General features: G+C 41.8%; 1 protein-coding gene and 1 long non-coding RNA gene across 2 annotated transcripts in view; one reads left to right on the top strand and one right to left on the bottom strand.

Moving 5' to 3' along the window:
* Positions 1-19610, bottom strand: part of LOC105563583 — a 48306-nt gene extending 28696 nt beyond the window's left edge. The window contains exon 1 of the long non-coding RNA XR_001009051.1: positions 19379-19610. This is a non-coding gene — a long non-coding RNA (uncharacterized LOC105563583). The remainder of the gene's footprint in view (positions 1-19378) is intronic.
* Positions 1-25558, top strand: part of LOC105563584 (homeotic protein ultrabithorax-like) — a 98358-nt gene that overhangs the window by 31411 nt on the left and 41389 nt on the right. The gene's annotated exons all lie outside the window — the stretch shown is intronic.

Genomic DNA, 25558 nt, shown 5'->3' with positions numbered 1-25558 from the left:
AGGTAAAAATTATTTTCAAAATCTGCGGTCATTCAGAATATTCTAAAAAACATTTATTTAAAGTTTATCTATTTTTTATAAAATGTACCAATTTTTTTTTATATAAAATATTTGAGTTTTTCGAAATTATTTATTCAAACATATGAAAACATATGTGCATTTGTTAAAACTATATTTAAAATTTCCATTAAATACTTTTGCTATACATTTATTGCAAAATATATCTGATAATTTAATGCGAAGAATGTTGACCAAGAAAGACAGAATTAATAGCAGACATTGTACATGTGTGAATGAAAGGGTATCGGGTGTGGCCTAAAGACGTAGGCGCCATCTCTGCAGTTTATGATACATTATGGTGAACTCCACAGTTTTCAGTCGATAATGTCATGAAACGAACAGAAGACCCTTTTGAAGCGCGATGACCAAGTTTATAACTTTATACATTATTGTCGAATAATTTTTCAAACTTACAGTTCTTTTCTTTAAAACTTATAGTTTTTTATATTTCTATGTTTATTTTTTTCTAATTTATTAAAAAATATTTACTTATGCGCCAATTTACGAATTTTGTTTTAGAAATAATTTTTGGAGAAAAAATAAATTAGTAACGTGTTCACTAGAATATTTTTAAAAAAGATATTATATATAATACATTATTTTATATGTATGCATATAAGAGCAGGTAACTGTATACAGTCTTTATTTAAAACTGTAACTAAAACAATTAAAGTTATAAGACATTTTGTTCTTTTTGCAGGTAGGATTACGAAATCCTTAATGATTGTTACGGAATGTTTTTGCTTTGCCAAATTTTTATTTTAACGAAACACGTATAAAATATAGAGGAACTGTTTAATGATAAATTGACATTAATAGAGTTGACCCTTAAAGGATAAAATTTTGCTGTCAGTTTCAAGCAGTTTAATTGTATTATCGCACAGAGAACGCTAAGTCTCCTAGGTACTATGACCGCGCTAAGAAGGGCGGTGTGATAGTTCGGAAACCCCCGTATAGAGAAGGGGCAGGTCTTTTATCCGTGGGAAACACCCTTAACAGCCATACTTAAATCCAACATGGCTTTTCCATTCTTAATGGGACACCGCGGGTCCACGAGATTCGTAGGTAGGAATCAACGTGACAGTACATCTCGAATTCTAACGCGTGTACAACCGTTGGAATTCGAGAGCCGAGATAAGTCGCGATTGTGAACGCGTGAGTAAGCTACATGGCGCTTCGTTAGCCCCGTTGTCTCGAAAAGTGTTCTGTCAGGAGTACAAGATTTATATACGTACGGTCTAAGTAGTGTGATCGACTATCGTCGATTGTTCCGTTAGCGGAATGCAACGGCCATCGTTCGGCCACTCTGATTACTATCGCATAATGTGTCTCTCGAAACTGAAAGGGGTCCTCTAACGCGATAATTCACTTACTACGAAATACAAGGTAAATAAACGAGTGCACATAGAGCGTATTGTATCGTCGCGTTTAATAGTGGACGTTCAAAATTGTGGAAATTAAATACAGAATTGATTGATAATTACTGAAAATTATATTTTCATGTTAAGCTATAGAATATCGAAATGAGAATAATCTTCACCCAGAAGGAAATTAGCAAGGACAATTGGTAGCTGAAAGGCAATTGTTGTCCATTATCAAGTGGGATGATCATTCGTTTCGGACGTTCGTTATTTAGCCCCACCGGCCATCTTGCGGTCTGCTTTACGAACATGCTAACTAACTAACCAAAGGGAATTTACATTGCTAATTGCGCGGACACGCGAGTGTAATGGCGCCTAACGTGGACAATGCTTCATGAGACTCAAACCGTTCCTCCTGAAGCTTGAGTACTGAACGCCGCTGCATTTGATGATTCGAAAGAACTTAACACGCAAGACAGATCTGCAATGTTTATGCTATTCCAAGAAATGTGCACTGTCACTTTATAATCGTGCGCTGTTATTTTTGAATTTTTACTTCATTCTTGAACATATTACTCTTCTGTGGTAACGTAATTTTGCGAGAAGCGTCACGTGGGATTTAATTTAATTTAGTCCCCCTAGTGTGTAAAATAATGCGACCATTTGGTAGGATAATTACGTTCGAAGAAAAGGGGTTTAGCTATATCGTACTCAAGGAAAGGAATGCTTATACCTTAGGGTAGGGAAGAAGACGTCCACGATTTACGTAACATAAATACAACATGCCTTCCCGACTTCTGCATTCTTCGGCGATTAAAAAGTTACTGAAAATTGCACGAGGTTTTGCTGGATAATTTCAAACAAGATCTATCGAAAAAAATATTTTCACGTGGTTCTATGAGGAGGTTGAGGAAACGGTAAAATGTAATATTTTACGGAAAGTCGGAGATTAGAAAATTATTTTTAATAAACATGCTGTAGCATCGCGTACGTGGCAAGACATTTTGATAAGCACCGCGTGCTTGCTCTAACGATTTAGTCGAACCGAGAAGTATAATCTAGCTTTGGGAACCGATATGGTTATTTGATAGCGTAATAATCCTGGAACTGGTTCGTATCTGGAGGCAAGCGAAGATGGTGCGGCTATATTCCAGGGTAAACAAGAAGACGCGTACAGTTTACGATAACGCGTAAATATCCCGGGCGTCCCCAACTTTTACGAACCCTTTCCCAAGGCGGTACGGGGGTGAGAATAGAAGTTTGTGGTGACTGGGCACGGCCCTTTATACACTTCTACAGAGTCTAACGCCCGGTACTTACTTCGGTATATCTTTGCCGGCCGGCGGTAGATGCGAGCTTTAACTCTTCCACCGCCTGCAGCCGGGAAATAAAACATTGCGCGAAGAAACTTCGCCCCAGCGTGGCGCGTTTTATCCTTTTTTTTTTTTAAACGGAGTTGCATTATGCCCGGGTTTTTACCAAAAGCGGAGGCGCTTCGCCTCGGAAAATTTTCAGACGCACCGGGATCGTAATTCGAAGTTTAATTTAGTTCTTTGTGGTCATTTTTTAATTATACCCGTAGTTGGGCTTTAATCTAAACCTTCGGCTTTAATCGCGGATGTATAGATTGTCCGTGCTTATTTATTCCGTGGTATCTTCTTTTTCTGGCAACAACCGCATCAATTTATCACGTGCTGAAAAATGGCGGCGGCTACTAGAGAAACCATCTCGCGTGGAGAGAGCGAATTGCCAGAGGTAGGCAAGAGAAACGCGCGCGATAAAAACATCACGAGCCATTAAAGATATTAAGAGTCGACATAATTTTGGCACGCGGCTTATTGCATACATATGTATGCCCGCACGCATTTAAACACATACAACGTGTCCGTGTATACCAAACGCCGTAACTTTCGGATACGCTATTCGACGTAATATTGCAGGAGCGCCAGTGTATTATGCGCGACTAGAAGTTCCAGTATATAAAAGTCGGTTTATGTTACATAGAGGGGTAGTAGGTAGACGCAACTCGACTACCGCGCGGTATATACGGCGCTATTCAGCCTCTCGTCTCCATCCCGGCTCGCTCACCAATGGATCGGGCGTTTCGTTTCTTTCGCCGTTTCTCCCCGGCACATCCGCGGCGTACAGAGTAAACCAAAGCGTACGGCCAAATGGCGGAAAGTTCTGGTAATAGACAAAAATGTATCCGGAGTTCCGGGGCACTTATTTCCGCGCGTAGCGGATCACGGGACAAGTTGGGACTGCGCGATGCGGTGCCGCGCCGCGACAAGTAGCGGCCAGAGAAGTTTGAGAAATTGGAAGACGCCGGGCTGAAATTTACGCGCGACAACGCGCCGCGCGGCCTATCCGGGATTTAACATTTTGCATTTACGCAACGCAAACGTTTCGCGAAACAAACGCCCGCGTTTTTTTTCCCGCGACATGTTAAAATTCCGAGGCGAAATGGAATTATATACGAGCCCCGTGCGGTTGGCACCGATTGTATTAAAACGTTTTGACCAGGAACGTTCTGCGGGTATTATTGTCACGCATTCAGTGACACAAAAACCGATCCGAGCTTACGTACCCGCAAGTACGGCGGCGATGTTGCACAAACATAAACGGTCGGAAACGTGACTGCGCAGCCAACAGACCGGTGCGCGTTGCACGTGCGCCGTCTTTTCGCATATCCGTAACACTAAGTGCGTTTCTGACCTACAGATGAAGCTATAATTAGACGGAGGACTCGTGCAAAAATACAATATCGCTTCACGCGCCGCGCGGATTCGCTAATAATTACACGCATCGGCGATCCGCGCGGTAATGGGAGTTTATTATTCCACTCGTTTCGGCCTAAAAATTACCGACGTGATTTGACGTTATGGCCCGCCGGTTAGGACCAATCGATAAAATTATCGAGATCGTTTAAATGCACGTGGAGGGAAAGTGTATCACCCCGCTCGGAAAGACCGCGATAAAGGACGACGGGGGAGAATAAACCTCGTAGAAGGCGCAGGCGTGTAAGGAGATGCGGGGGGAGGGGAGGGAGATGGATATAAGGAATTGCACGGGGTAGCAGTCACGAGGCGCGACGTGTTACCAGCCGATCCCCTGCGAAGGGTAGGAAGCAATTATAACACTAAATTAAGGACAAGGAAAATTTGGTAATTAGGGGGATTCAAAAGGGATAAAGTTGGATGGTCGTTTTTCCTCCGCCAGATTCTTCGGAGGCTACCGGAGACATTTAGGGTCTCCGGTGACTGGAAGTGGCGGAGGGTGGGCGGAGAGAGGGCGAGGGAGTCAATTTTTATGGCGGTCCTTATTCCGCGGCAATTTTTATGGCGGTACAATTTTTCGAATCGTCGAGCGAAGGAACGCCCCCGCGCGCTACCCCCCTAGCGCTTCTTTATTCCTTGCTATTGCAATCATCCGGTGTGTCAGGTCCAGCGTGATAGCCGGTAAAACGCGCATTCTACACATTCAGACCGCAGAATTGCGACGTTTTACGCGCTGACGCGCCGCTGTCCGTCATGATGGGCGCCGTAGCGCGAACCACGAATCCCCGCGACCGAATCCCCGCAGGCAGCAGAATATATCTCCGTTGGATTACACCGGGCTACCAATAGGATAAACACGAGCACACGATGCGCTACAGTTGCAGGAGGAAGAGGGGGTGGGAAAGAGAGAGAGAGAGAGAGAGAGAGAGAGAGAGGGGGGGGGAGCGAGAAAGGTATCGAGAGAATGAAATGGAATGAACGAGCGAGAAAGAGACGGGTGACTTGTGTAGTGGGAATGTGTGCGGAGGGTGGTAGATGGCAGAGATGGTAGTTCGTGGGTTGGGGAATCGTTGAGATACACGGGGATGGGGATTGGAGGTCGATGCGTGCAGGCATTGCGATCCGTCAGACCGGGTAAACCAAAAGCATAAATTTAATAGGTTTCACCCCCTTCTTCAAGCTTTATGGCGTCACCGAATTTCCCATTAAATAAACAAGCGCGATGTTCATTACTGGGCACCGATTCTCGCGTAATTCCAACCGGTGTCATTGCGCGGCGCGAGAAATTTTCTCGAGAGCAATTTAGGATCTCGCAGCTCGATGATATTTCGCGAAAAACTTATCCGCGACCTATTCGCACGCGATCACTTTTCCTAATAGTGGCGAAATATCTAGCGTCGCGTAGCTTTTGATGATGCGATGCTTCAAATAACGCTGCCAAAATTATTCTTATTTTCCTTACATTCCTGGAGAGCGAGAGAGCGAGAGGGAGAGAGTCCTTTCCAATTTCTTTTTCTCGCGGAGATTCCGACCGAAAACGGACAATTATCGCACGCACGAGCTTTATGCACGTGAACTACTGTAACTCCTGCTTGCTGATAATTAGCGCATCCATCAGCCGCAGCAAGCCGCTAGCTAATGCCGATCGTACGTTATCGTTATCACGGTCTCCCCATTTTGCCCCACTGTACTGCAGCACCTCCGCCAAAATCCCCTCCTCCTTCTCCTCCACCCCCCGCGGACTCGTCCATTTGCGCGTGGTGTGTACAAGAGCCGCCAAACGGTGACACCAGCAGAGCTGGTCTCCGACCGAGCCTATGCTCTCCAATCCTGCACGGGCAGGCAACGCATGAGCTGTCGATACCGTCAATAATCTAATAACCATTCACCGTCCCGATGCGTCGTAAGTCACCGGTCTGCAGATTTTCATCGGCTTCCGGCACGGAAGCAATAACGCGCGTCTTTTTCGATTATCGATCCATCGCGTGGGCAGAAGAGGGGCCCCTGGGCCAGCGGAAGAATCAGACGTATCCGCGCTGCAAATATGGAATATGAGATCTCACGGCCGATTTATGATCCTGCCACGAGTCATTCCGAACGGCTAAGATCGCTCGTGTACAATACACGGGGTGTACCAAAACCGCCGGATATCCTTTTAATCATAAATTCTTTAGACAATTTCAAGACGAAAATTCTAATACAAAAATGTCGAGGGTACAATGGTTTTTAAATACTAAGCGGTTATGTTTCGCAAATGATAGGCCTGAGATTTCGCGCGCTCAGGTACGGCGACATGACGAGTGATAAAAGTGTTTCTATAAATGTCGCCCGTTTTAGCATAGTAACAACCTTCATGGAAACCGATATTGCACGACCACTTTGACAGCTGCAACACTTTGAAGTTACAAAATGTTCCAAATTTTTACTTGAATTAAATGAAAAGGGACGACATTCGTAGGAACACTTTTATCACTCGCCATGTCGCCGTGCCTGAGCGCGCGAAATCTCAGGCCTGCCATTTGCGAAATATAATCACTTGTTATTTAAAAACTATTCTAGCCTCGACATTTCGGTATTAGAATTTTCATCTTGAAATTTTCTAAAGAATCTGTGATTAAAAGGATATCCGGTGGTTTTAGTACACCCTATATAAATATCGTGACGCGGAATAATGTCCCCCGACTTATTTTCTTAGAGTGCGCGTATTTGTAGGGTCCCATCCTCTTATCTGTAGACGTCTTTGGCAGGAATATTAATTAAATTGCGGAGAGCAAAAATCCTGATGCAGTTTCGAAAATAAATAAAACAAAACATCGCATTACGTGTCGCCCAAGTTTCCTGTTTGCGCGTTTCGGAAAGCAATTCCATGTCCACGCGGGGCATACATATTTAAAAGTGCCCGTTTCAATCGCGCGGGATTAAGCTATTAACATCCAATGTGCCTTTTTTTTCAGCGCTTGACAAGAATTTCGCGCGCGTGACGGAGCCGCGCGCGCGTCCGTCACCGAGCTACTAAATCCATTTTGCACGTAAATGGCGGCTAGTGTCGTCGTCAATGCACCGAGCCAGTCCATGTATCCTTTCTTTTTTGTTCCAAACCGTTGACTCCGGCTTTAATGAAAGGCACATAAGTCACGCGCGGGGCGTAAATTGCGCGTCCGCGAAATACGAAACAATTTGAGTACGGCCAAATTGCAGAAATGGCCATGGTCGAAGTGTAATATAGCGGGCTACTATTTTTCGATGGCCTGTGTACGCGCTAAATTGCCGCAATCTTCTATCGTCGACATTATCTCCTCGCACGCGGCCGGACCATATCGAGTATATTTGCCCACGTGTAAGGGCACCGGCCATGCGTTCCCGGGAGTGCGCGCGTGTATGCGAACCCTCCCTCCCCCTCGCCCCCCGTTGGTGGTTACCTACTTAAGTTAGATATTATCGGACAGAGGAGGCGATTCGATTGCGTGTAGTGGAGCATGGTGTAGCGCTGATATAGAACTACTAAACAGGTCGTAGATCAGGACAGTTAGTTATAACAGCGGTCCTACCCCTTTCTCCCCCCCCCCTTCCCCCGTCTCGCCGTCGCTGAACCAATTCCCGCTGGTGTTCTGGATCATTTGGCGGCCCGCGGCCGTGAGATGCGCGCATGCACGCCGGCAACAATGCGCTATCGCGATTATATAATCCGCTCTGCGACAGAGTCCGCGATAGCCGGAAAAACGAGTCAGATCGTCGATATGAAACGCAATCGTGATGAGCGTTGAGTTTTCCGCTTTTTTTTCCCTTGCGTTCTTGTTGCATAATAACTCGGCGCCGCGGGCGAACGAAGATAAACGGCGTCTCGAATCGAAGATCGAGATGATTTGTTGCAAAAGCGAGGGATGAACTCCTGTAGCAAGAGAGAGAGAGAGAGCGAGCGAGAGCGAGAAGTGTCTTTATGTAATTTCATTCGAATATTTCTTTTTGTTACAGGTAAGGATACTATCGCTAAACTACATTGGACTCGAAATGAACATTGGCTACAAGGTGAGTTCGTCTCTCGGTGCGTCCGACCCGAGAGTTCTCCTTCGGCCTTCTCAAATTAGATTTATAGCGAAGTAGAAAGTTTTTTCAAGTTAAATTTACCCTACTTGAATTCGAGCCATGAAGATGTTAAATTTCCCGTCCCGCTACCAAGTCCCGTTGAATTCTCTCTGTCTCGGTCGACATTCCCATGCGACATGGGAGGCGAGCTCTCAAGAATAAAGAGCCGTGGGGTGAGTTTTCATCGCGGAGAATCGGGCGGGACCCTCCCTCGCGAGAGAACAGGGAAGAATCGCGTAGAACAGCTGCGGGTGCCTTGGCGATGCCACGGAAGAACGACGTCTGTTCCTTTTTTTTTTTAAGGGTTTTCACGGGAACGGAGATATAAAGCGCGCGAAAAGAGAAAGTGCACGGAACGATGCCTTCGAGGGTGATCAATAAATATTGGCTCTTGGGGGTGAAATTGGGGTAGCTGAGTACGGCTACGCCGGCGGAGGCTGGGGGGAGGGGGAGAGAGAGAGAGAGGACAGTCGTACTGCTGCGGTTGCCGCCCCTTTCCTATGGCACACGACGTATGGCAGAAATAACCACTTGGTATAGGCAATGGAGAATCGCTCACGGATCGTAATTCCCTCAGTCCGCGTGATCGATACTTACTTTAAGCTGCTCTGCTACGAACCGAAAGGCAGGGATTGGGCCGATTTATGGAAAAGCTCGCGACGCGGGTGCCGTAAAAAAATGATGAAATTTCGGTATATCGCGATCCCCCACGTTCCAGCAGAATCGTGACTCAGCGCTATTACATGTCTGATGTTAATTTCATGATATAGGAAAGGGATTATCTCGTCGTAGAATTATGATATCGCGTATACATTACCGTTGATTAACACAATCAGAATAATGATTTCGATACTAGCTTATAATGGCCATTCGATTGTCACGGGACAATTAATGAAAGAGCTGCATAGATTTCCGATCGACGAATGGACCTTCATCTGCTTTGAAATATCACGGAGAATTGGTATTAGTTTATAACGTTCGTCATTTCGACGAAACTTTTGTGTGCTATAAAATGACGTGTAACCCGAACGTGCAAAGAATTTTATCGGAAGACATCTCTTCTCATTGTACACAAGGGTGCCGTTATTTCTAAAACAACAAAATGTCTGTGTATCCCGCAAGAGTTTTTTCTATACAAGAAATTTCTCATGAATTTTTGTAGGATGATAATGTGCCTCATTTCCTATCTTGCTCAATTGTCTCTACCATTTTCCAGTCGCTGCTAAATAGAAATCCTCGTACCTTGGCGGTAGAGCGGTTTCCGTGGATTCGGTTAGAATTTGGATGAGGAAGCTGGATGCTTCCCGAGGCGTGAAATGGCTGCGTTAACCGCTTGCACGAGCGCACCCTGGGCGAGGAAAGGGGCGGATACTTTCCGCTCTTCTTTCCCTCCCTACGTGGCGTAACAAAACGCTTGCTCTGTACTTCCAAGATTTTCCATGAGTCTGGAATATATGCAAAACAATGCTATCTCCTATGCTGCATAAAATGTATCTTCATTATGAGATTAATCTTCTAATTTTACGTTCGCGTTAGCTTTTGTTATTTCTATACGTGGACTAAACAAATGTCAACGTTGGAAATATGTGTGTATTAGTGGGGCAGTGTGTGTAGTGCGAGCTGTGTGCAGCCTCTGCCAATATCAATCGATAAATTGTCCGCATGATATATTCTTCATGTCAATTTTGAATTTTTCCATTCTGTTGAAATGTTCAATTATTTATTCCGTCGACGATTCTCCTGTGAATTTCAGTGATTAAATGCGATTAGTAAAATTGTCCTCGCCATTTCTTGCGCTCGTAGTCCGGGGCGAATATCAGAACTTTAGAATACGTGCTTTTTCTGGCATTGACATTTGGAGGCATTTAGCAAGTCCCTTCCGAAAAATCGTCATTCTTCTTCCCCCCCCCCCCCCCCTCACCACCTTCCTCTGTTTCTTGCTGCTTTCGGGGTTGCCCTCGAACACGTGGATAGCAATATCATCGTACGGATCTCACGAGGAGGTATAAGACGAAAGTTATGTGCTTCGCTATGCGCGAGGGAATCGTACATCAGCAGTTGGACGTCTGCGGGGACGTAGAAACGAACGTGAACGAACGAAGAACCACCACCGCCGCCCCGCCAACCCTCTTTCGTTCTTCCACGTCCCCTCTGCCCCAGCGAACCGACCTCCATCTCCTTACCATCCTCTCCCTACCCACCTCTCTGCACCGACTTCATCTATTTCTCTCTCCCGCTTTCTCTCGCTAACGTTCGCGCATCTTGCTGTCTTTTCGAATTCGCTGTGACCCTTATTTATACGCATACATAGATCTTTTATATAGTTCTCTATGTACCTGCTGATGTGTGTACGCGCTCGATGTGCTGTATATGTTATTGGTATTCCCTACACGTAAAATACCAAAGCGAGCGCATACGGCGACGGGCACATAAGTATTTGTGTACACAATACTGGGCGTGGCAGTCGTAGCGAACTATTATTTCAGTCGATAGAGATATGTTATGATCCTTCAAGGGCCGGGAAGTCAGGAGTGCATTACGTATTCTTGCAATGCGAAAAATGCTTGAATTGCATGCCGTGCGATACAAAAGGAGTCGCTATTTCTTTCAAAGTCGTGTCAGGAATTGTCACCCTTACCTGTATTTATTTCTTTGTTCTATACATAAGGAGAAACGATACGCGATAGATTGAAAGTATAATACGAGGTAGATTGAAGAATACAAAATAGAAAAAAATCTCTCGAATCGCGTGAAACGATATTTTGCGAAAAACAATTTGGCACCTGATTAATTGTGCGGCTATTGCTAACAAGAGTGATTTACTTCTCTCCTCTCTCGGAAGAAAATTATGTTCGCTCTGAAACCTTCATAAAGTGCTGTATCTTACATCTTTCCTGCAGCAATCGAAATTTAATACGAAAAATACAGCGGCATTCACGGTTGCTAATTTTATGCGATCGAGAAAATTAAGAGTAGCGAATGCTGTTTCAATCTCACAGGGGACCATCCTATTTTTCGTGGCACGTGAATTAAGTCCCTTCGCTATCTTCAGTCCTCACGTAAATTACGCGACGCTCCGTGGAGAGAAATAGCCGCCTCTTCTTTTCCCCGCACCAGCTCTTTCTACTTTATTTACATATAGATACGAAAGCCATTGAGTTGGCAGGAAAGTACTTCCCTTTTTGCGACTTGATTCATTCGGCATCGATAAAATTTGCCTAGCCAGAATTATCGCCAAGTCCGCACCAATCGCGACTATCGTGTCGAGCTATTTTGTATTACTTTTGAATAATGTATGTATAAAGCTTAAAATCTGTGCCCATTAGTAATTCTCTTCGTTTCCTACTTATCTAATTTTTTGGAACGTAAAATTCCCGTTTAACAAATAATTGTTTTATTTATATGAAATATTAAAGACGCATTATCCATTCTGACAATATACAAGAATATAGTATAAAAATTTATGTACAAAAAATTTGTTAATAATCAGAATTAAAGAAGTTGCAGTCAGTCACGTGAGTTCGGATATTTTTCACACCTATTGCGTCAATAGAAAATTCGGTATTTCTGTATTAGATTCAGTATCCAAACGGGCAAGTGTATTATGAACATACACATAAACATCCCTTGGCGTTATCAGTTGTCGGACGCCGGGGTGCCGGATATTGTCGCATCCTCCGTTTTGCTCTCTCGAGTCCGCAAAACGGAGCAAGGGAGATATGCTGTTGGAACAAAATATAGGAAGGCAGGGCAGAATGGAATAGTGCAAACTAAGTCGCGGATTTAATTATCTGTCTCCGACGATCGTATTGCTAATAGGTAAGAACGCTGGGGCAGGTGTATATAATTTATTGGTGACCTTTCCATTATTTTTGTAAGATGTATGCGACATGATAATTTAAGCGGCACTTGTATACCCCGTAAATTTATTTTCTCATTTTCAAAAGATGGAACTCGCTTTCGCTAGAGTGTCGTAAAAGGAAGTTTTGTCAATAGCAAAAAATACGAGTTGCAAGAGAAAAGCATTTTGTTCTCAACAATACATGAAAACTCGATAGCACCTAATATATGCTTTTATCTGAAAGAAGATTTTACTCGGGATAGGTGGACAAAAATAAACGTCCAACCTTTCCGTTTTTTATGAGAATTTTCAGTATTTTTTTCGGATAAGGTAGATCCTACAGCTTTTCTTTAAGAACTCGTAAAAAACGAAACTGTCATTTCCCGGGTGAAAGTTGCATTCCTCTTATTAGGGACGCTATTTTTTGTACGAAAAGGATACGATTTAGTGCGGAGAAAGTTTCGGAAGGCCAGCGCGTTTTATTACTTTACGGATATTATATTCATTTGTAGATCTCACGTTTGAAAATTACGACTCTATTTTTATTTAATTGTCTTTTCTCATATAATATACTACTAACTTTTAATAAAAATAAAAAAAATTAACGATACATAGAGAATCAGAATACTTGCTAAATAATTGTGGAATTTTAGTTAAATTCCGGCGATTAAAAATTATCATTTGCAAAAATACTTTATAAACGCAATGTAACAACAGTTTCACCTTTAAAATTATCCACTTTAGAATGTCCAAGAAGATGACTAATAACATATTACGAAGCACAACAGATAATAAATACAAAATTAAGGATAATTGATTTGAAAATCTAAGAAAGAGAAATTGAATGAATTGGTATAAATGGAAATATTCCTAATTAAGTATACATTTAATGTAATCTCCAGACAATTAAACTTTCGAAAAACGTGTTTCGAAATCACCCCCAATATAATCAAGTGCAAGGATTATTTCGCTTCGTGAGTATGTATGAAGCGTGCCAAAGGGTGGGCACACGGGGCTTGAAAGAGTTAAATCGCGACCGGTGTGGGACGAGCTAGCGACGAGCAAATAATCGAGTTTAATTGCAAAACCGTCGGAATGATTTAATTACGCTGTACAACGTTGTCGGATATATATTATGTACCACAGGCATGTACACGTATATCTCCAATCTTCCTTTTTACCCTTCTGGGATGCCTAATAAGTGAAGCATCGTTCTGCAGTGTTGCGCGCTCATTTTCTCATATACCGAACGAAAGCGGTTTACTTTGAAAAATGTTAGCGTAATATATAAAAGATATCTTCAATAGTTAAATATGTTTTTTCTAATTGTTAAATTGCAAAAATGTATGTTAGCAATAAATGATGACGGGCAATTCTTGAAAAATGTCTTTTTTGCACATTTTATTTTCCTATTTTACTTCTTATTTAATGTTAATATTATTTTGTGATAGTAAAAAGTATATTTAAAATAATGAGCGTGTTAATTGAGTTTCTTTTTGGTTAAAATGTTAGGCAAATTAGAAAATAATCAGGCAAAAATTTCTTATCTCATTCTCGCTAACGATCTTACTAACGATCTTAAGAAAGGAGAGGACAGGGTTTTGCTACTTATCTAAAATAGTGTCTTACGAAGAAGCTTTACTGGAGAATGGGTCAGATTTATGACAGGCTTTTATGTATTCTGTTCACGCGCTACGACTATGCAAGTGTATGTATCAGCACACATGTCTACTTGACATCGCAACCGTAGTCGGACAATATCGCGACGATCATGAGAAAGAGGACTGACTGCTCGGAGTTTTTCCCGGCTGGATACGTTTGCGTCATTACGCGTATTCGAAAACCAAGAATATTACGTTCCTTCTCCCAGAAATGTGGCCTTATCTTCCGTTACTTTTTATCCGCCCGTGGTATAGCAACACGCGAAGCAACGTTTCGCATGAGGCCAACCTGCGACAGGAGATCTCTCTCTGATAGCGTTAATTCATAGCACGCGAGCTTAGGTTAAGGAAGATTGATAAGGGGATCCGGGCAAGTCTCCGAGGTTTTTATGGCGATTCTGACCTGGCGACATAGCTATCCCATGTATCACGTCTTCCTAAATAACACAATCGGCGGTTAATATGGTGGTGTTTCGCAGAACCGTTATTTCCAGGCAAACAGCAACCTATTATCTTTAAATTCGAAAAATAGAAAGCTGTCGAGTCATCAGCCACTCGCGCAGAAATACCTTTTACGTTTGCGTCTTGATATGTGTCGTTAATTATATCTGTCGAAAACTAACTATATGTCATACTAATCTGATTAAGACGATAGGAACGAGTATCATAATTTTGGATTTAATTAAAGAGGTAGAAATTTATTGCGAGATTACAATTGAGAGAAATACCACGAAAATGTATCGTCACGCTTCTGACGTCCACAATTCGATTTTATTATATTTTCTATGTGATTTATTATTTCACAATGATATGTATGGCTACTATATTTCAGCATGAGCATTGTGAAAGAATCTAGAACCGTTGATTAGAATTGATTCAGATTTCACTTGGACGTTGTTTTCTCTTGAAACTATATAAATATCTCGTTCGAAAGTTATATTTATAATTAGCAAAAGAAATACGTAATGTAAGTGGTAAAAGCACAACTATTATTATATCATGAATTACGTTATTTTCTGACGTTGCGACATGTTTAAATTTGATATTATACACACTGAGCGAAAATTACCATTTCCATTCTTATATGCATAAGAATGAAATCTTATGCAAGAATTTATCATGATTCAGTACTTTATGAAATTTATATACTTTATGAAATTTATAACTACTCAAAAATAAAAAGATTTCGACAAGTTTTCAATTTCGTGGAATTTTCCAAGTTTTCGGAATTGAAGATTTTCTTCGGAAGATTTTTTTGGAAAATTTTCGAAAGCGACAAAAATATGTTATCTAAACGTGATTAAAATCGATTCTGAAAAACACTTCAAGTTATTAATATCATATCTCTGAACATTAGTTCTTTTTTTACATTTAATCACTGGAATTCTGTCTGAAATATATTATACATATAAGGAATTCTTTTGAGGAGAAGCCAGAACTCTACCAATTATATGAAAATTCTGAAAATGGAGTGCTAACTTAACAGAAGTAGAAGTAAGAATTGGAAGGGAAAAGAAAAATGGAAAGATTTCCTGAGGTCAGCGTCTTGAAATCGAAATACGTCTCCCGACTAGCGAGCTTCGAACGTAACAGCTTGTCGATATGGTCAGCTGCGTTCCAACAATGTCCCAGCGCTATATATAGTTCTCAAAGTTTATCTACTTCTTGCTTTTATAGAATTTAGTTTGTATATCAATTTTGCAAAGACATATTGTATATAATAAGAAAAACGAAAGACTATAATTATTATTATTAGATACCCTATTATTATTACGGGAGGAGGAGCCTTACGTAAAAATATCTGATGCTTATTTATCAACTTCAGAGACATTTATATGACGAGAACTTGTTTAATCATTATACAAAAGTATCGGTATAAATTTGATGGACCGCGGTTTCCCAGCATAATAATTTTTAGTTATTCTAACTTATACATACGTATAGAAATAAAAATAATTTAAACTGAAATATGACAACGATAAAAAACCTAGAAATGATTGTATATTCCCGTGCAATGTTTAGCAGTTAATCGACAATATTTTATAATCAAAATTTAATTCATTTCACGAATAATCCTTCAATTTATATGACAGAAAAGATATAAAATGGCATAAAGTTAAAAGTAATAAATATGATGAGAACGTCTCCCCTCTGCGGCAATATCTTTGTGTTCGAAATGCAATTATCTACTCGTCCGGGAAATTCTATCGCTTTCTAATATCCAGGCACTCGCAACAGACGACGAGTGCTTCGAACAACAGCGAGTATCGGGTTTTTCATCCCGTGTGCCGTTGGAACCCCGAGCGGAAACTGTAATCACCATCTTTTCATTGCCCTATACATCCAACGTTCATCCTTTTTTCATTGTGAATCCACGTAAATCTGCGGTAACAGCGATAAACCTGCAAAGCTGCGAACGTCCAACATTTATTATTGCTCTCGCGTGTGAAGTTTGATATCCCGGGCGTACGCGTACATATGCGCGATTGCGCGCCAGTGAATATACAGATAAATGCAAAGGGCGACGCTACTGTTCCTGGTGGTGGTTTGCTGTTAGTGCGTAGGGGATGGGTAGACGTTGGGGTTGCGGCGGACCCGGTGGGAGGTGGGAGAGGAGGTTGGGAGAGTGAGAGACGGGGCGGGTAGGGGAGAAGGGGGGGGGGGTGGGGCGTGCGCCCTGCACCTCATAAACTTAAACCCTAATTAACCAGCGCTACGACTACTGTTGCGCCCTACGTGCGTATGGTTCTCGTTCATACACACGGACGCACTTGGACGCTTTTCTCTCTGTCTCTCTCTCTCGCGTAGACTTGCTGCGTATACGTGTGTATGCATGTATTCGGTGGTATTCTCTAGTGAGAGACGCGATGTTTATTGCCCGACTTCACGTAAATTAGCTCCGCCCGCGAAACTATCCAGTGGGTTCCGTTCGCGGTGAAGCCATAACCGTTGTTTCCGAAGACGAGTCAGGTGCTCGAATTTTCGCTCTACATGCTCCGACATGGATCCGACATCCTTGAGAGGATAAGTTTCAATTATTCCATTCAATATTCGAAAGGCACTAGTTTAGCTCTACACGTGTACGAAGAAATGTACGAACGTCAAAGTTTTCAACATTTGCTACGGGAAATAATCGCTTAAGCGTTACTTGTAGTTGGAAAAACTACTTCGCTGCCGCGTGAGAATGTTAAAGCCTGATCTACAATGTGCTCTTTGCGTCCAAAAACACTCCAGTTTGCACCCAATTAAATACGTTTAAGAAATTTGTGCGAGTTGATAAATTGTATGTTGTATGATGTACAAAAATCGTGCATTTTGAAATTTTTTAAGCGTTTTGAATTGCTCATATAAAATAGAATGTGTCTAGATGCAAAGAGCGCATTGCAGACTTTATTGAAGTCCGCATATTCGAGTCTGCAAATAATCTTACGCATCTCGCGCGTACATGACGGAACGTCAGCTTGGCGGAAATCATGGTCTCTTCTTGGAATTCAAAGTGTGTACGTTTGTACAGACGGATTCACGACACGTCAAAGTTCTCTTGTTAACATTACAGTGTTACATCGCTAACAATCGGACGAATAAAGCAGCGAAAATTTACGATCGTATCATAATTTTTCTTTTCTTTACTTTACTTGTCGCGCACTTTACTTGTGACATAATTTTCCTTTTCTTTTCTTTACTTGTCACACACGAAACATACACATACACGTACACACGTGCACAAACCCGCGTTTTATGCATTACAATTTTTATATAAAAAATATAAGTTCTTGTTCTTTTATTATGTAAAACTTGCGAGAACTCTTGCCACCAATTATGTATAATAAGTCTTTGTGTGAGGATTACGTGTGTCTGTTGTTACATTATAATACAATAATGAGGTACTTCTCGCAATAAAATCTTTAGAATTTGTTTCTAAAAGATGCTTTTCAAGCGTTATTATCGAACCGATATTATCAATTTAATTGGGTATACTATTTCGACTTGACGCAGAAAAAAGTGTCAGATCAACTCTTGTGTACTCAGATTAATGCGTTCATTGTTTTGTATTTACGCAACAATCTACAATCTTTTCAGAAGCATTTAATAATTTCACATTCCAACAATATTACAGTCTCATTTAAATACTATAATTGTCAAGTATACATACAATTACTTTGACAATAAAATTATTTTAATTATTATAACCCATTTGAAAATATATCATTTTTTATTCAATATTGTTTCCTTTCCATTCGATATGATTCTTAAGTAACAAGCAGGATTGGGACAGTTACTTTATAAAAGTATCTAGTTATAGTTAGAAGTTACAAATTCTGAAAAGTAACGAATCGTTACTTTGCAGTTACTTTCTTGCAATGAAAATAAAAATATTAAATCTGCATTTTAATTGTAAAGCGTTAATAAAGGGTTTATGCGCAAATGCAAGGCATAATGCAATTTGTGGAGGTTTAAAAAATATATAAAGTAACTATTGATGTAACTGAGTTAAGTTGCAGTTACAGATGGAGAGAAAGTTAAGTTAAAGTTACCAAAAAAAGTGACTGTAACTTCGTTACAAGTAACGAGTCACTTCCCAGCCCTAATAACAAGCATATATTTTTCTTGATTGAATTATATAAAATTGTTCCATTCAAGTAGGTTTTTCTTTCTTTAACGCAATATAATCTCGTTTCAAGATTTTCACGTTGAAACTAAACATATTTTCAGAAGAAGAATATTCTTTTTTCTGTGCAGTTTCCGACTACATTTCAAGACCGAAAGTTATCGGCGCGCAGTTTGCTGTGTTGAAAAAAGATATTTGGGCAAAAATATTAGACACTAATAGTAAGATCGTATTGCTGTTATTTGTGTTAAAGTATCATTAAGTTGCTTTATTTGCGTGTTATGTTTCCCCGTATTTTTCTATATGTATAACGGGATTTTCTCACGCGATATTAAAATTTTGTAAAAATAATCTTACTCGCTTATGCACTTAATATTTCTGTTATCGTGTTTATTAAGTCGGTATAAATTATACGGAAATATTACGTGCGTTAAAAATATTAATAAGATCCTTGTCGGCGATTTATTAATCCGTTAAATCTCCCTCGGAAAAGTTACGCTGACGCATTAACGAGACTCGTCCTCTTTCTCGCTTTGGAAAATTTTTCCCAGCCCGAACAATCTTGCAAATGAAAGTAATTGTTGCTGCGCGTAATACGAAATTTCATCAGAGATTACCACGTCGCACATACCCGCCTTACGTGCGTGTACGTCCGAGATGACGCAGGCGCGCGCGGTATCACGCGTACGGAAACCATTCGCGTAGACAAGAGGCGCACGTCAGAAATAATTCTCGCCGATATCGGAGCAAGTGCGTAGGATCTCACGTACATACAGCCCGGCGGTAATAAAGTCGCGTGCGGGGAAATTATTGCGCGAGGAATTTATCAAGAAAATCACTGTGCAGACACAACACTCTCGGAGTCACGCACGCTCTCGGGTGTCGCGCGCGCGCTCTCTCTCTCTCTTTTCCCGTCCCGCTTTCACTACGTCACGGCTTCACCGCGACGCGGCGGCGTCTCGGCGGATGTCTTAAAAAAAAGATACCTTTTCGTGCGCGCGGACGACACCGCGTTACCCAGGACACCGTCGGCGTTCCCTCGCACGGGATTTCAAACGCGTCGGAATGATTGACGCGTGACGTAGGCGTAATCCGTCGGACGCTCGGGCCGGAGCAGCCGTCGGGTCTGCGCATGCGGCGCCACGCCAATATGGCGACTCCTGCGCCCAGTCGACGGGCCGGGGACGGGCGAGAGCGTCGCGGGATGGGAGTGCTGGCGGCGGCCGTGCCACCGCGATGGAGCGTGGTCGATGCCGCCGGCGGGCGCGAGCGCGCGGGCCGCCGCCGCCAGGCGGCGGCGCGGTCGCCCCGCCGGTGACAGCCGCGACGACGGGGAGTGGCGAGGGCCGTTCAACATGGCCGGCGTGTCTCGGGACCTGTCTCGCGCGGCCACACGACTGTGCCAATTTTCTCATCCTTTTCCCGCGGTGATCCCGGACGACCGTCGGCGCGTCGTCGCGATGCCACCGGCCGTGCACCGGCGGAGTTACGTGAGCCGTCGAACGGCCGCGCGGACGCCCGAGCGGAACCGCGAGACGCAACAGCTGTAGCCATCTTACCAGAGATCTCACGCCTACGTACGTATTCGCGCGCGCGTATGTGCGCGCGTAGCCGCGCTGCCGGCGTGTTAGTGCGAAACGGAGGATGTATCGTCCACGGGGCTCGGATCGGGATCGAATGAATCGCTTAATTAGCGGCGCGAAGTACGATCGAGCTCGCCCCCCCCCCCCCGAGTCTCGCGACTCGGCCGCGCGGGAGATCGGCGCATTTTCGATGGTTCTTGCAGCGCGACACGCGGAGCGATTGAAATTATTTTCGGCGGGGGATTTTTTCTTTCTTTCTTTCTTCCTTTTCTTTTTTTCGTTACGCATCAGCTATTGCGCGGGCGTGCGGAAGCTTTAGCGGAAAAGTGCTCGTGGGAAAAATTTATAATTCCGCGATTTGCATTTCATACGTAATCTCGTATAGTAACAACCATTAGCTTTTTCTTCCTCGCGGATTATGTCCACAATTTGTGTACGTGCCCCGGCATTTTAATTGCGTGGTTATCGTCGCGCTTTCTTAAATTTCTTAATGTAAATGGAGACCCGGTTTTATTTGGACACGCGGAATCGAGGTAAACACGGCGGCCGGCCTGTGCTTACGCAATTTAATCGTCCCCTCTTCTCCCCCGAACCCCTACGGGATATTGGTAGGCTCGACGCCGCGCGAACTAGGCGAGTCGGGTCTCTCGTGGTTTTTGTCGATCAAGATTAAAACGTGCAGCTTGACGTCTCGATGCAGTTTTGCTCCGTTTTTATTTTATCCTGATCGTCTTCATTTCGCAATCGATACAAATCGGAGCAGCGCGACGTAGACACGTGAGATTTCACGGTGACTTGTGCAAATGCGTGGATTGTCTTCCTGGCAACGATTAGAGATTCTAAAACACCGAGGTTTTTTTTAACAGGGTAAGAAATGAAGTAAAACAATCGCCGTTTCTGAGTGAAAGAACTGTTTTCGAAACTGTTCTCGTAGTAATTTTGAAAGATAGATTCAGTGGTACTTTTCGACGTTTTCTACTATTTTTTTTACTAACAGCGATAGTACAGTAGACAGGAAAAAAAAGATGTGTGAACAAGATCAGTGTAATTGAAGTAACATCGTTGAATATTCATTTGAAATTCAGTCTATTAATGAACGAAAAACATTAGATAGTTTCCTCAATAATCTGAATATTTAGTTGAAGCTTAAAACAAAAATCTATAGCAAATACAACTGAGTGAATTATTTAAGTTTGTCGCAGCTCGTGAAACATTCACGTTTAGTTCAAGCGACTTCATAATTTTTAATTCAACAGCGTTTTATTCCCATGTAGATGACAAATTTTGTTCGCTCGACGCGTCTCAACAGGTCTGGAAAGTCTCACGAACTTGCGCGTCTTGTTTATAAATAATTAATTTTATATATACGAAACATCCCTGTCTTAAATTGCAGCATACTTCGTCGGCTCCGATAAATATGTATCACGTACGTAATTAGCGTGACTTTCTCTCGCACGGCTACATTTATTCATCTAGATTGGAAGTTGTACCGAGTAGAAAAAAAAAGAACGTCGTGATTAATTGAGAGATTCTTGAAGCAAATGCGAAAAAATAATTGAAATAGAATAAAATTTATTTCAGCGATAAAAATTTGCATGTTTTTGCATAAATGGCGGAATTATCTTACCTCGTTATCCGATATACAGATCGCGCAATAACTCCAAAGCTTAGCGTGCGCAAAAGCGTCTTTATTCTATCGCATGTGACCTGAAAATTACTGGCGTTTTGACACCTCTTTCGAAACTCGATTTGAAATTAATCGATTCAAGATTAATTTAAAAATGTTCAAGCACAGACGTAGCATTACATTCTATAAGATCCATTTATTTCGCCACCTCTGTTAAATGTTGGAATCGTAGTGAATCCGAAAGAATTTCGAAACAAATTTCAGCGTTGGTTCGGAATTAAAGAATTACCTCGCAGTGATACGTTCGTGCGTCTTGCGTCCGGTAAATCTCTACTTAATTAGAAGCTAGGCCTGTGTTCGTACGATGCTTTATTATCACAACGTACTACCTTATATAAACAGGAAAACTTGTCTGGAACTCGCTAGGCGGGAGAAGAAGGATCGATAGAGCGAGGCAAACATATAATGGATAAGAGGGATGCAGAGAGATAAGAGTTTCCGATCTTTTCCTTTTAGAGGGTTAGGATGCCTCGAAATCTATTTAAAGAACCTGCCGAGATAATATTGTTCCGGCAGAGCCTATTGATTTTTTTCCCCTCTTATTTTGCCGGGCTTCTGAGCAAATTGAATTTTTTTCGACCCGCTTTCCGATCGTTTGGAATTGTTTATTCGTCCATGTGACACGCGTAGTTTATTGTGTCCTCAATTTAATCGGATTATGTATCTCGCTTTATATCCATAATTATATATAATGTCCCTCGGACAACAAAATATTGGAAAGAGAAAAAGATAGGATTGTTACATCTGCGTGTGTATTTACGCAAGCGATTTAAGTTGAGCAGGGTACATGACACAAGGGTAAGAAGGAAGGCAGCGAAAGAGCGAGCAAACGAGAGAGAGAGAGAGAGAGGGGGGGGGGAAAGAGAGCCGCGAGAAGTCTTCAGTATCCAGCATTGAGTTGTAAAAGCGTTCGTTCGCTCTCACCGCCAAGCGGCATGGTCACTTGTGTAAAAGCCGGCTACACGCCGCGTGATGAGTGGACGCTGTTCTATGCGCTTTTTCTTTTTAACTCTCTGGCTTTGCTTTTGCACTCTTACTTGTCGTTGGTTATGTATGCGGGAAGGTTTGGCCCATACGCGTTGTACTTACCTGCATACTTTGGCTCCCTTTCTGCCCGTAGTCTTTTCTTTCTCTCAGCTATCGATATTAACAATTCCACTTCTTTCCACGCGTGCGTTTGTTCGCTCCCATGAGATTAGGGAGCTCTTAAAATGTAGTATGAATTGGCCAAAATGTTACACCATTTCTCAAAGATAGGTCCATGTTTTAATATTAAACTAATTTGGTTTCAACTGACTCAACGGTTAATAGATTCAGGAAAACTCTCGAAGATACTAATTTTTTGATACAAAATAAATATAGCTGAAATAGTCCGTTTGAAAAGCAACTTATTTGTTTAAAATAATTTTTGCGCATTATGCTTAGAAAATTAATTAAATAACAGAAGTAGAAAATCATATAAAATATCTTTATACATTTTTTGCCGTTTTTCAGTAAAGGGTACTTTTTGCTTCTGTGCGTACTCTATAATACTTTCACACTAACGTAAAATTAAGTAAAGATTTCATTATATAGAAGCATTGTTTCATATATAGAAATGTAATTATTGGTATAAAAACAAAAGTACATTTGATGACAATTTGTCATAATCTGCGTACGTTTTCTCCCGAGATTCAGAACATTCGTAAACTGGGTAGACATAATAAAGTCACTTTTCACGTGCGTTATCACCGACGTTTCAATAAATGTGGAATAATACATGCAATTGACCGAGAAGCAGATTATCTATAGTCTATGTGGAGCAGGTCAGCATGTTAGACCGGCGGTTAGTCGTGAGGGAGTCGGAAAGTACGATGACGAGAGAAAGACTGAACCGGTTATGGGCGAGGCCCTTCGATTCCTCGTCTTCTTGTAGCCGATCTTGGGCCCGGAGTAGAAGGAGGTGAAAAAGGAGGAGGTGAAAGGAAGCGGTTGGTAGAAAAGAAGGGTATACCAAGTATGGTGGCAAACGGGATGATGGGGCAACGAGAATCGAGAAAGAGGCGGCCGGCGAGGGGAGAAGAGAAACGCGAAGGGGATGGGATGAGAAATTCTCGTTGGCTTCGCTTCGATGTCTTTATACGCGCGGCTCTTGTATGGCCATGGGACATATATCTGTCTTACGAGAGCGAGGGGCGCCGCCAAAAAATCAGATCGAGTGTAAAAATCGCATAAACTCGTCGTGCAAACTCGAGAGCTATGTCTGCCTGGTTGGTTCCCTCTCGAAGCTTTCTCTCTTTCTGTTCTCTCTCTCTCTCTCTCTCTCTCTCTTTCTCTCGCTCTCTCTCTCTCTCTCTCTTGCCCTCTTCCTTCTCTTTCTTGCACGCTCTTTACCTTAAGCCCGTCTGATCCTTTTCTCTTTCTCTCCAGCCCTTCTCTTTTTCTTCACAACCAGGTCTACAAGCCCGCTCGCATGACTCCACCTCGAGGAAAGGCCGATCACCTCCTATATTTTCTTTTATTCTACTTGTCTGCCAGCACGAAAGTTATGTGGTTAGCCGGGCTTATGAAGAATCCGCTCTTTATCGACAAGTAAAGCGGTCTCCGCCAACGTTTCGTGGAGCGAAAATAATTTTATTGGGGGATACCGATTACCACCTTGATCAACTGTGCACGCGTGAACACTTGACGTTAATAAAGTAGTCGGCATTAATAAGGCAATATTTCAACGTTCGGATTTTATCTCGACCTTAAGACTACCGGTCTCTCGTAACATTTTCGTGCATCTCGTCCCATTGTAAATGTATAATTGAGAAAATTTCTATTTTATTTCTTCCACAAAAAAAAATAGGTTCTCTTTAATCGTTATCTTATTATAGAAAAATTTATATCTTGAAATTATATATTATTTATTATTTTTTTATCCAGTGAAAACTACGTAGCCGTGTAATTAGGTGTATAGATATGTGGCTTGGAATTAATTTCTATACTTCCTGTATTTCTACTTAAGAAAATATAAATATTTATTATGTTTCTTGTAAATTTATCATTTATTAATTTTTAATTGTTCATTGTATAAAAGGGAAATGTGCAAATGTACCAAGAATATGAGAGGACAACACTCTTTATTTGGAAATATATACTTTTCGTACGGCTCCTTGAGTGATTAAAAGTATTGCTTCACATAATCCATTTTACAATACGAAGGAAGAAAGAAGAAGCTTTTTCGAATATTACGAATTTGTGGCATTCTTTTTTTTGATAATTTATACACGGAGAGAATTTTCTTTGAAAATTTATCCTGAAAATCGTGTAATCATGGGACAGCACGGCATTTCGAAGAATTTTATGAGAGTTGTTTGAAATTTTACCATACATTTTACGAGGGGGAAATCGCCGACCAAAATCTTGTACACCAATGCCCACTAATGCCCAGTGGGCATTACTTTATCTTAATATCTTATTTCATCTTATTTATCTTGTTTGGTCTTTATAATGCCCAAATTAATGCCCAAAAAAATGCCTAGCAATGCCCAGTAATGCCGAAAATCCGTACGCCGCAATGCCCTCAGCGGTTTCCTCCTCAACATTTTGCTAGCAATTATGCTTATTGTTAGTATCCATTTTACTGGTGAAATGTATGGTAAAATTTCAGAAAACTCTCATAAAGTTCTTTAAAATGCCACGTTGTCCCACGATTACACGATTTTCAGGGTAAATTTTAATTTTAAAATTTTCTCGGTCTATGATTACAAGTAGAAAATGTATTTAATTTTGTGGCTATTTGCGAAAAACATTCAAACAGACAAACCCAGCTAAGTTGAGCAAATCGGAATCGCAAATCGACCCGGCAATAGGATGTACCGGAGAGCAAAGAGTGCAGTCGTTGCGATGCACTTCTTAACGAGCTCGCTTTG

This window comes from Vollenhovia emeryi, unplaced genomic scaffold, assembly GCF_000949405.1.
Source record: "Vollenhovia emeryi isolate VEMERY1.0 unplaced genomic scaffold, V.emery_V1.0 DF939174.1, whole genome shotgun sequence".
Classification (NCBI taxonomy): domain Eukaryota; kingdom Metazoa; phylum Arthropoda; class Insecta; order Hymenoptera; family Formicidae; genus Vollenhovia; species Vollenhovia emeryi.
This window is presented reverse-complemented; position numbering and strand designations above follow the sequence as displayed.